At 45.1% G+C, this 11,036-nt stretch overlaps 1 long non-coding RNA gene across 1 annotated transcript; it reads left to right on the top strand.

The window, feature by feature from the left end:
• On the top strand, positions 1–7,080 carry LOC147030402 (uncharacterized). The gene is made up of 3 exons (XR_015056345.1): positions 1–70; positions 191–355; positions 2,685–7,080. It is a non-coding gene; the product is annotated as an uncharacterized LOC147030402 (long non-coding RNA).
• The last annotated feature ends 3,956 nt before the right edge of the window (positions 7,081–11,036 follow it).

The following is an 11,036-nucleotide window of genomic DNA, read 5'->3' as shown; positions in this document are numbered from 1 at the left end:
CACGTGACTTCGCTTGGTACCGCCATATTGGGAAAGGGGAAAACAAACGCAGCACTGATCGCAGACGCACGTACGTCGTGGTTTTACTTGCACGCAAAGCCGAGTGATTTGTTTTTTTCCTGTCGATGTATTTCAGATAAATTGTTGATACATCGTGTTCATATGTTTGCAATGTCGTATCAACATATAGAACATTTGTGAGGTGATGCATCGTCCAGATATCGAGCCAAAGTACAGTTGATTGGCCTTGATTCTTGGCCCGACCAGTACCCAGGTGATTCGTGGATCGACAACCCGAAGGAATGGCCGAACGTGCAATACCCGGACGTACACACGTATCGAGTCAAGACACCAGGTATGTAATTGAATTTTAAACCAAGTTTTAACTGTGTATTATCTAATATTACTGTACTGGAGTGTTAATATATTATTTCAATTATTTATGAACTCCCGAGCTGACGTGGCTAGTTAGTAATAGTTTTAATTGACCTGCCTTGTCTGCACTGTGTGACGGTGGGTCATCTGTGCTAGTTGTGGGTCACTCACTGACCCAGCAAGAATGTCAATGAATGATTAAAATATTGCTCACATTCATGTTGTATAAATTCTGTGTTCTCCCTGATTTTAATGATGTGTATGACTGTGTGTATGAGCGTTGCCGTATGTGAGTGAGCATGTGTGTGTCTCTACGGTTTGTAATGATGTAGCAGTGCGTGGCTATTTCTTGTGGCTGCTGAGTTGAAGCGCCTGGGCTGAGGACAAGACTGCGGTGAACTTAAAGGAAAGGCCGACACATTGTCATTGCATTTAGTTTGCAAGTTCTAATCCTATTAATGGCAATCAAGGGCCAAGGCATTAATGTTTTTGCGTGATGTACCATTGCTTAATTGCCCTGCTACTATTTTAATAACTAACCACAGAATATATATTTCTTTTTAATCTCAGGAGTGTTTAGACATGAGGCAATGAAAAACGACCGATCACTGGAAGCCCACAAATTTTTTGTCTCTGGTTGGGTGCAGACTGTGCTACACAAAAATGTTGGAGGTAACCATGTTAGAGCCTCTAACATTTGTTTGATCAACCATCAAACTCTAACATTTGATAGAAATTGATGCCACGATTGATGGCTCTAAGCCACAGAAGTCTCCTCTCTGGTTCAGTAGCCCGACTGATATGAGATAAAAGGAGAGTTCTGAATATTTTGCCTTGTTATTAGCACAACTGAAAATACAGCAACTTTTCGGCATTGTTGCAAATAATAATGTGTAATAAAGGCTGCGAAAGAAACAAACTTGTAACGGGTACGAGTCGAGTACCGTGCGATAGCGCTAGCACTACATACACTGCTGCAACGCATAGCAGGGCGATCCGAGCGAACGAGGTACTTTGTTTTCCCCTTCGCCAGCGTTGCTCTGCGGACATTGCATTATGGGTCGGCGAAGTTCCCGGATGTCCAACCCCGAGAATAGAGGTATCTGTTACGGATACCAGGAAAAAAGCCCAAAAACTGTCAAATGTTGATGCCTTTGATGCTAAGGAGCAGAATAAGGTCCAGATCGTGTCAGGCTCGGTGGACCTACAAGGTACGTCTCACATTGGAAACCCCTTGGTGGTACCCGAGTCGTGTGCGGATGTGGAAACTTCGCTTGCTCCACTGGCCGACTCTGAGTGGGACATAGAGAACAGTGAAGGATCTCAGGATGTTTTAAGTGTTTGTCCTGTTAGCCAAACTTGTTCAGATGAGTTAACAGCTATGTCTGACAGTGATTGAGAAATAGATAAAGGGGAAAATCCCTGTGAGTTAAATGTCAACCCCTCCCTCACAGATGATGTAAGGGTTGTAGAGGGGAAGGACATTGACAAGGCAAATTCGGAGAGGTCCGTAAACAGAGCAGAACTTTTTGTTGAGCCAAAAATAAGTTGCACAAGTAATAGGAGAGGCCATAGATGAAGCACTTGATTCAGATGAAACCTCTTCGACCCCACATTTCAGTGCTTTAAGCTCTCAAGAGGATGAAGGGGGAAACAAAACAACCTTAGTGTCTCAAGAAAATGTGATTAAATTCCTGGATGATACTTTCAGGAAAAGATACGTAAAAATCAAAGATTACTTCCCGAATTTACATGATTTCATTAAAACTGCAAGGAGTATGATTCGTGAACCTTATCAGGTTAACATGTCAGATCCTCAATTCTAAAGGTTAAGGAAATGTATTACTCTGTCTGGTAAAGAGCTTCAAGAATAACTAACAGGATGGAGATAAAAGTAGCATCCCTGAACATCAATGGAGGCCGTAGTTGTGTGCGTCGCCTCCAGGTATTTCAGCTCTTCCAAAATGGAAAAAAATTGACGTGCTAATGCTACAGGAGACGCATGCAAATCAGTCTTCTGAGGATGAGTGGTGAAAAATCTTTAAAGGTTGTCTTTTTTTTCTCGAGTGCGCTTGTTTAGGCCAAGGCTGGTGTGGCAATAGTGTTGCATCCTCGACTCCAGCCTTCGGATGTAACTTGTAAGGAAATTTGCAAAGGTTACTTACTGTCTCTGCAATTTGTCAGTCGTAACCTAAAGATTTGCATGACAAATGTTTACTGTCCTCTTGCTAACTCTGAAAGAGGTGCCTTTCTGCACAAGTTGGCAGAGTTTGTAAGCACCATTGACTTAACCATGTTGTTGTGTCTAGGGTTGACTACAACTGCACCCTCAACCCACAACTTCATCGGAACACTTGTGAGCCTCATCCCCCCAGTGCAAGGCCTTTGGCACAGCTAGTCAAAAAGTTTAAACTGGTGGATGTGTGGCGGGTACAAAACCGTAATATCCGTCAGTATACATGGGTTTGTACATCAAGAAATGTTTTGACGATGGCTTGCCGAGACAGATTTTATGTTAATCATGAAATGGTAAACATTGTTAAGAACTATAATATAAGGCCGTCTGGTTTTTCCGATCATCACATGATTGTTATGGTGTGTGGCTTTCCTCATCATGTCTGTGGAAGTGCATGTTGGACTTTTAATTTGAAACTTTAACAAAGTGCACATTTTATAGAAGCTTTTAAAATGGTATGGGAAAAATGTGAGTCACAAAAGGGTTCATATTTGAACTTAAGACAATGGTGGGACACTGGGACTGCACAAAGTCCCAAATCAAATGTTTTTGCCAACAATACTGCTCTTACGGCACATACAATGCTCTTGGTGTGATATCTGCTTTAAAAAACGATATACTTATCTGTGAGCAGAAAGCTGGATTGTCTCGCGTGAATGTCCAGCAGTTGTCAGAGAAAAGAACCCTTCCAGCTGAAATGGTGAAAGAGCGGGCGGCCGGTGCATTCGTCCGACTGTGGAACAAAAAAATCCAACTTGACACACCAAACAAAGGGTTCCTCAATTTGGAAAAAACGGTCAAGACCTCTCAACAAATCCATGCTTTGTGCTCTTCTGGTGGTGATTTGTTGACCTCCCAGAGTGATATCAAGTATGAACTGCAAGACTATTTTTCTAAACTCTTCGCAAAAAGGGCTGTGAATGAGGAGAACAGGAATGTGATGCTTGAACAGCTCCCTTCTCTGTCTGAAGACCAACAACAATTGCTTGAGCCTGGCATTTCTCTTGGAGAACTTACTGCTGCGCTCAAGGATAGCAAGGATGGGAAAGCCCCTGGACAAGACGGCCTTCCGGCTCAATTTTATAAAGCTTTCTGGGATATTCTCGGCCCTACACTTCTTGAGGTCTTTCAGGAGAGTGTTGAACAAGGTGAATTGCCATTGAGCTGCCGGAGGGCAGTTTTGTGTCTCCTTCCGAAGAAAGGAAACCTGCATGAGACCGCAAATTGGCGGCCTGTGACACTCTTCAACGCGGACTATAAAATATTGTCAAAAGCACTTGCAACCCGTCTCAAGGAAGTCATCTCTTTCTTGATTGGCACTGATCAATCATACTGCGTTCCAGAACGTTCCATGTACGATAATATTTTTTGGTGAGAGACTTGATCAGTCTCGGTCGAACTACATCTCCTAGTTTTGGTTTATTACTTTGAGATCAAGAAAAAGCTTTTGACAGTGTTAACCATTCTTTTTTGTTTGATGTATTAAGGAGAACAGGGTTTGGGGAAAAATTTATTGCTTATGTTAAGTTATTGTACAAAAATGCATCTTGTCTGCTGAAGGTTAATAATAGTCTTTGCTCCCCTTTCCCCTTTGAGCGAGGCATCCGTCAGGGCTGTGCGCTATCAGGCATGCTCCACAATCTCTCCGTTGAACCTTTATTAGTTTTCCTTCAGAACTCAGTGTTAGGAGTCTCTCTTTCACAAAACTCCAAAGTCGTTGTTTCAGCTTATGCTGATGATATTTGTGTTGCTATTGCAAATCAAAAAGATGTTTCTGAGGTCTCTCGTTGCCTTACCCAGTTTGAGCTTGCTTCTACTGCGAGGGTAAATTGGAAAAAAAGTGTAGCTTTTTGGGTGGGCCCCAGATCACCTTCCTCGTCCCTGCCTGTTTTTACCAGGAGGAATACAGTGGAGTAGTGAGGGGTTTAAATATCTCGGCTTATTTCTAGGAATTGAAGTGTATGAACAAAAAAAATGGGAGAACTTCCTGGAAAAATTAAATTGAAACTGGCAAGGTGGAGAAGATTGTACCAACTTCTCTCGCTTAAGACACGGGTGTCAATCGTAAACAACCTGGTGGTTCCATTTATTTGGCTTGGAGTTATCCCACTTGAACCTCCGAGATACTTGGTCACAGGCATTCAGAGGGTTCTGACTGATTTTTTTTCTGGGGTGGCCACCATTGGCTGGGCCCAGACGTGGTCTGCAGACCCCGAAATGCTGGTGGTCAAAATCTGATGCATATCTCAGTCGGATAATGGCATTCCGAATTTCCACGATTAAGCGCCTACTTTACAGTGAGTGTGTTCCTTGACGACCTCTCACAAACGCCTGGTTGCAGAAAGTGTAAGGTCTGAAATATGACCGTGAACTTTTCCTCATCGACCTGCAACACGTTGACATGTCTCAGCTCCCCAGTTTTCATCAGAGCCTTTTGAATGCTTGGCACGTCCTTGGAGTGCAACGTTTAGAGGTATCATACGATGCCCAAAAGTTTGTACATCAGCCATTAGTTCGGAATCCTTTGTTCTCTAGAATTTCAACCTCCAGGTCGTTTATGCATTGTTTCACCAGTGTTGGAATAAACAGAGTGTGAGACCTGTTGCAGCCATCCTTGAATGTCTGTCTACCTGTAAGCTCACTTTCATTAAAAACTGGTGTTCGTTCTGCTCGTATTGTGTAAAATGTCATGAAAGCACTAAATCAAACCTTTCAGAGACTAAACATCAGGTGGACTGGGGTAGATGAAGTGGTGGACTCGTGTCTCTATTTCCCTGAACTTCAAATTGCCTCAAAAAAACAAGAGGGTGTGTTCTCTTCAAACTTAGAGGAAATTGGTGTGTTTCACGTCATGGGGAAAACGGCTATCTACAACATATGTCTGGAAGCATGTATACCTGGTTTTACAAAACTGTTGAAAAATCGGTGGAATGAGACCTTACCCGCTGGAGCTTTTTTAACTCCAGTGTGGAACAAAATGTATAGTTCTCCAACTCTTGGGTGAACTGGAGACCTGAATTGGAGACGAGCACATCAAGTCCTGGTCACACAGACATTACTCCATAAGTTTAATTATTCTGTTCTAATTTCTTGTCCTTTTTGTGATTTGATTGAAAATGTTGCCCACGGTTTTATTGAATATAAGAGATTGGTACCCTATTTCTCTTCCTTCAACAGCTTTTCTATAAATTTAATTTTGCTTTTTCCTTTCCAGTCTTTATTTATGGAATGGGGGGGTTATAAAAGTAAACCAGTTCTCTGGTTTTTATCCCCCGCCGCGTGGCGGAAGGGGGATATTGTTGTCACCTGGGTCGTCCGTCTGTCGTCCATCCAGCTGGCTGGCTTGGGCGTCAACATTTATAGCTGTGAGTGTGATAACTCATAAACTGTTTGCTATGTTGATTTGAAATTTGGGTCACACATGTACCACCTGAAAAGGAAGAACCCTATTGATTTTGTGTATGGCTGGATCCAAGATGGCCGACTGGGGCGGTCGTCCGTCCGTACGGCTGGGTGTCAACATTTATAGCTGTGAATACGATAACTCATAAACTGTTCGCCATATCGATTTGAAATTTGGGTCACGCATGTACCACCTGAAAAGGAAGAACCCTATTGATTTTGGGCATGGCCGGATCCAAGATGGCCGACTGGGGTGGCCATCTTGAAAAAAATGTTTTTTGTAATAAATGGAAAAACGCTTATCTGATTTCAATTATTTTTCAATGGTGGGGGATTCCCCATCTCTGATGGGTATATTTTTGTCTTTTCTGTTGGGCATTGCTAAACTGGCAATTTATAAAACCATGAAAGCAAAATTGAAAGGGAAAAATGCAAATGTGCTTTAAAGGTATGGTTTCGGCACAAGTAAAAATGGAGCAGGCTTATCTTTTGAGCCTTGGATATTGTGGGTGATCAGTGGTACACTGATGAGGTTTCGAGTTTCTTTTTGTGATGGAATCTGTTTGTAAAAGTGTAAAGTACTTAGACTTACATTTTGCATATATGTATTATTCTGTGGTGGTTTTTGACATGCACAGAGACACCCTTGTTACAGCGCGTGTGCTGTATACAATTGCACCGAGTTTGAAATGTCCCCGGTGTCTACCACGTCTCCAGTGTCCCCCCTCCCCCCACGTGCCTCGAGACAGCCAATGACAGCCGTCCGGTAGATGGCAGTGCGTATCCTAGACGGAAATGGCGACAATTGACGGAAATACCCGAGTATTTCAATGGAAATTTGTGAAACTAATGTGTTATATATGTGAAAACTATTGAATTTATTGCTTGACGGAAAAAAAAAACAAGAAACGCTCCCCTCATGTACGAACGAACGAAAGACGTCATGTCCGTCCACCATGGCATTTCGCGCCGAACGCTGAAAGATAAGTTCTTCTTTTGCCATCATTCTCTTTTATATTTGCCATAAACAAGTGTTTTGTCATGCATTAGTTGTTGAAATTTACTGACAACAAGAACGAAAAAATAATCTCCTCAGATTCAACAACAACGAAAAAAAACCCCAAAAACATCACGAGCAGGACAAGACCAATCGAGCTGAAGGAAACGAAACTGTGACTGCACTGCTCCTGATTGGTCAAATGACACCACGTGTGTTGTGTGCGTGGTGTTATGCACGAGGATTTCAGCAAACATGACTGGACCAATCATGTTCATGATGTACCTCATGCTGCATCGCCAATCCTCGGCTGCACGTGATACCATTGAACCAATCACGTTCGGCGATGTACCTCGTGCTGCATTCTGACAAGCTCTGGATCAGAGTGAGCTTTGATTGGTCAAAGTAGTGGAGAGGTGGCGATAACCTCTGACAGATGGTAATGACCAAAGAGGAAAGGCGATGCGTCATTTTGATTGGTTGAAACGTGGAGGAACGGAAGGAATTCTTCTCCTCGGATCCACTTGCAACACACAGGTATCTGTTTCATAACCTGAATCACTTCACTGCGTCATTAAAAATATTAATAATAATATTTTTCTCCTTATTTTAATTTGTACGATTTTCTTTTTTTGATCAAAGTTAAAAAGCTTTAGTGACAGCTTTCAACATTTTCTTCATCCGCGAGTCTTCATCAATATTTGTGAAAATTTGATTTCCGTGGGAATGTGATCTCACTGTGACCGGCCGTCCTGGTTTTACATCATTCTTTTGCGGTCCCCTGCCACGCTGTATCGAACGATTTCATTCCTTCTGTAAAATATAGAGGTGCTTATCACAATAATAACAAGATTTTTACATTTCAAATATTAAGTACGCTTTTTAATTGTTTTTCAACTGAAAATGCAGAAATTGAATATTGTTACATTTGAGGGGGGGTATGCATTCAAAGGGTAATTAGGATGTTTAATTAGGTATGCCATGCTGTTCGAGTTTACCAGGATCTCGATGTAATAAGTAGTAATTCAGTGGTGATAAGTTGTCTCGTAAATGTTCATTTCTTCAAGGGGGAAATGATAAATGTCACGTAATTAGATAGGGACACGGGATAGGGTAAGTGTGTCTACGTAAACCCCTTTTGGTATTCTCTGAAGACTGGCCGTGACGTCACAGGACAGTGCAACGGATGGCTCCGCCCCGTGATCACGATTGGCGGAAGGCGATGGCGGTGGGCCAATAAACGGCTCTATTGGGAGTGATGAGGACGAAGGATAAAAAGGTTCTGTTCGGGGTCGAAAAGGAAGAAGAAGAAGATTACAACCAGAACGCTCGTGTTTTTTTTGGTGTGGAACCTGTGGCGGCAGAGAGCGTCCTGGTGGCTGTGCTGAGTCGACCTTGCTCTTGATCATGCCTGGCAGCCTTGCCGAGCCTCGTGCCTCGCTTTGGTTGGCTCTAGGGTTCTGCTGACTCGGAATACGGGGTCGGGCGACGGGTGGACCTGCCTCCCTCTCCTGCTCGCGGCTTGGCGCGGGAGCTGGTTCCCTGGTGGCTGTGGGTGAACTTGGGCCAGGACCAGGAGGTCGACAGCACCGCGGTTTTTCCTGCCCCCCCTGGCGAGAGCAAGGCCGGCACGTCCGGCGCCGATCCAGGGACAGTTGCGTCCACACCACGGTCCAGCCTGACCACCAGAGATAGCTACGTTTTGTGTGTGTGTGTGTGAGTGTGTCTGCTTGGCGCCTTAGAGGGATTGAGAACTGTATATTCATTGGAATTGTCTGTGTTTTTCCCCACGCCCGATCCCACACCATCCCGTCGAATCGCCCCAGATCCATCTTCTTGCCGAGTCTTGTTATTTCTGGTAATTATAAAAAAAGGAATAAACATCATCAACTCAGTGAAAAGCGACTCGTGCCACCTTCCTCGTCCCGTTTGCGGTAGAGCGATTAGAACCGCCATGTTTGGGTTATAAACAAATAAATCGCCTCCATCGTTTCGGCTCATTCTACGTTGGCGGGACTGTTCAAGTCCCGTGGACGTCACATTGGTGTCAGGGTGTTGGATGTTCGAACCCCTCTAAATTATATACCAGGATTAAAATCTCGCCACGAATTGGGATATAAAATTACTACAGAAAAGCGCGCGAGCGCGGGAAAATTTTGGCGGGATTTTTCAAATTTAAATTAATTGGCGGCAAACGGGACTTCTGCACCATGGCGGATGTGCAGATGTTTGAGGAGGAAGGCCACGTGTCTGGCAGCGGGTCGGGGGAAGAGGGGAGAGACGGGGGTAGGGTTGGAACCTCCCCCATTCCGAGCGTGGACCGTGCTTCATCGCCCGTAACGGAGCCGGCAGCGCTGGAAACCGGCACGATGACAATCTGGACAATGTTGGAATGTTTAATGAGTGCAATTACAGCACAGGGGGCAAAAATGACGGCACAGGGGGCACAAATGGAAAATCAATTCGTGACACAGAGGGCAGAAATGACGGCACAGAGGGCAGAAATGACAGATCAATTGAGGGTAATGGGGTTACAGTTGTTGGCACGGATTGATTTAATGAGGGATGAATTGGGGGAAAAGATGGAGAAAATGAAAACTGAGATGCAGGAGTGTGTGGATGTTAAATTGGGAGAAATACAAAGTAAATTCGAGGATAGATTGGAGGAAACAAAGGTAGAAATTACATTGGAGGGGGAAAATATACGAAAAAAATTGGTAGATAAAATTGATGCAACGAACATTCGGGTTGATAAAGTGGATGAAAGCCTGGAACGTCATCGTGCCTGTGTGGATGCTCGTATGCAGCTGCAAGTTGAAGAGTGGGGAGAGCTGAGGAAGCAAGGGATGAATTTGGCGGAGGAGGTAAAAGGATTGGAGGCTCGTTTGGACGAACAAGATAAAATTATGAGCCAAGATGAAGTCTTGGATAAAGGCCTGGTAGAGCCGTCTTTTGTAAGTAGAGTGTCCGGGTTGGTTGAGGAGCAGCTACAAACTCGCGACGGAGCCTTGGAGGAGGTTGTGCGGGCCCAGAAGATCCTGCGGGAAGAGGTGAATCGGTCCATTCAACGTTTGGAACAGGAGGCAAAATTGACCCATGAGACCCTCACCACAAAACATCTTTGGCCACAGTGGGCTCCGAAATTGGATACGCAGCCACAAGGGTGTTTGATCCCTGGGCTGGATTCGGACAAGGGAGAAACTGAGAAGCGGGCCACCGTAAAAGTGATCCCCCTGGTAAATTTCGACGGGTCAGGGAGCGTTGAAGCTTTTCTGACGCAATTTGAGTGCATTTCCCGACTAAACGGGTGGAATGAGCGGGAACGTACAGGGAATTTGGTGGCAACGTTGCGGGGACCAGCCGCAGACGTGTTAAACGTGATCGCGGAGGGATGTTGACCAGCTCCCACATTTGCGAGGCGTTGAGCCGTCGGTTTGGGTTCGCGGCAAACTGTGATCTGGTGCGGGCTCAGCTCCAGCACCGCAGATTAAAGCCGGGTGAGACAGTGCAGGAGCTGGCACAGGACATTTACCAATCAGTCAGGATCGCGTATCGGGACCTTACAGTGGAGGCGTGGGACAGACTGGCACTAGAGAAATTTTTAGCTGCTCTTCCTGACCCTGAGGTCCGAGCGCTGGTGGAGCTACAGGATCCACCCACCGTTCACCGAGCGGCCGAGTGCGCGGCCAGGCTGGCCTCGTGGAGTCGGCCGGGTCGGGTTCCAGAGAGGCCATCGGTGACGATCCGACAGGCGGAGATCCAGGATCAGGGAGGGGGGCTGGGAGAAATTGGCATTACCCAAATGTTACAGGAAATCTGCCAGAAACTGTTAAGTTTGATAAGGGGTAATTTGGTAGTTGGTGCGCCAAAGCGGCGGGGTCCAGCCCAGCCAATAGAGCAATTCGATTATGGCCGAGGGGGTCCGGAACCAGAAGAGACATTACACCGATACCCACGGGGGCCTTTTATGGGGAGTTGTTTCCGGTGCGGGCGAAGAGGACACATGCAACGATATTGCCGGTACCC

Source organism: Eptatretus burgeri, chromosome 3, assembly GCF_056783735.1.
Source record: "Eptatretus burgeri isolate ZD-2024b chromosome 3, Ebu_testis_v1, whole genome shotgun sequence".
Lineage (NCBI taxonomy): Eukaryota > Metazoa > Chordata > Myxini > Myxiniformes > Myxinidae > Eptatretus > Eptatretus burgeri.
Note: the sequence above shows the minus strand (reverse complement) of the source record. Positions and strands in the feature narration are given on the sequence as shown.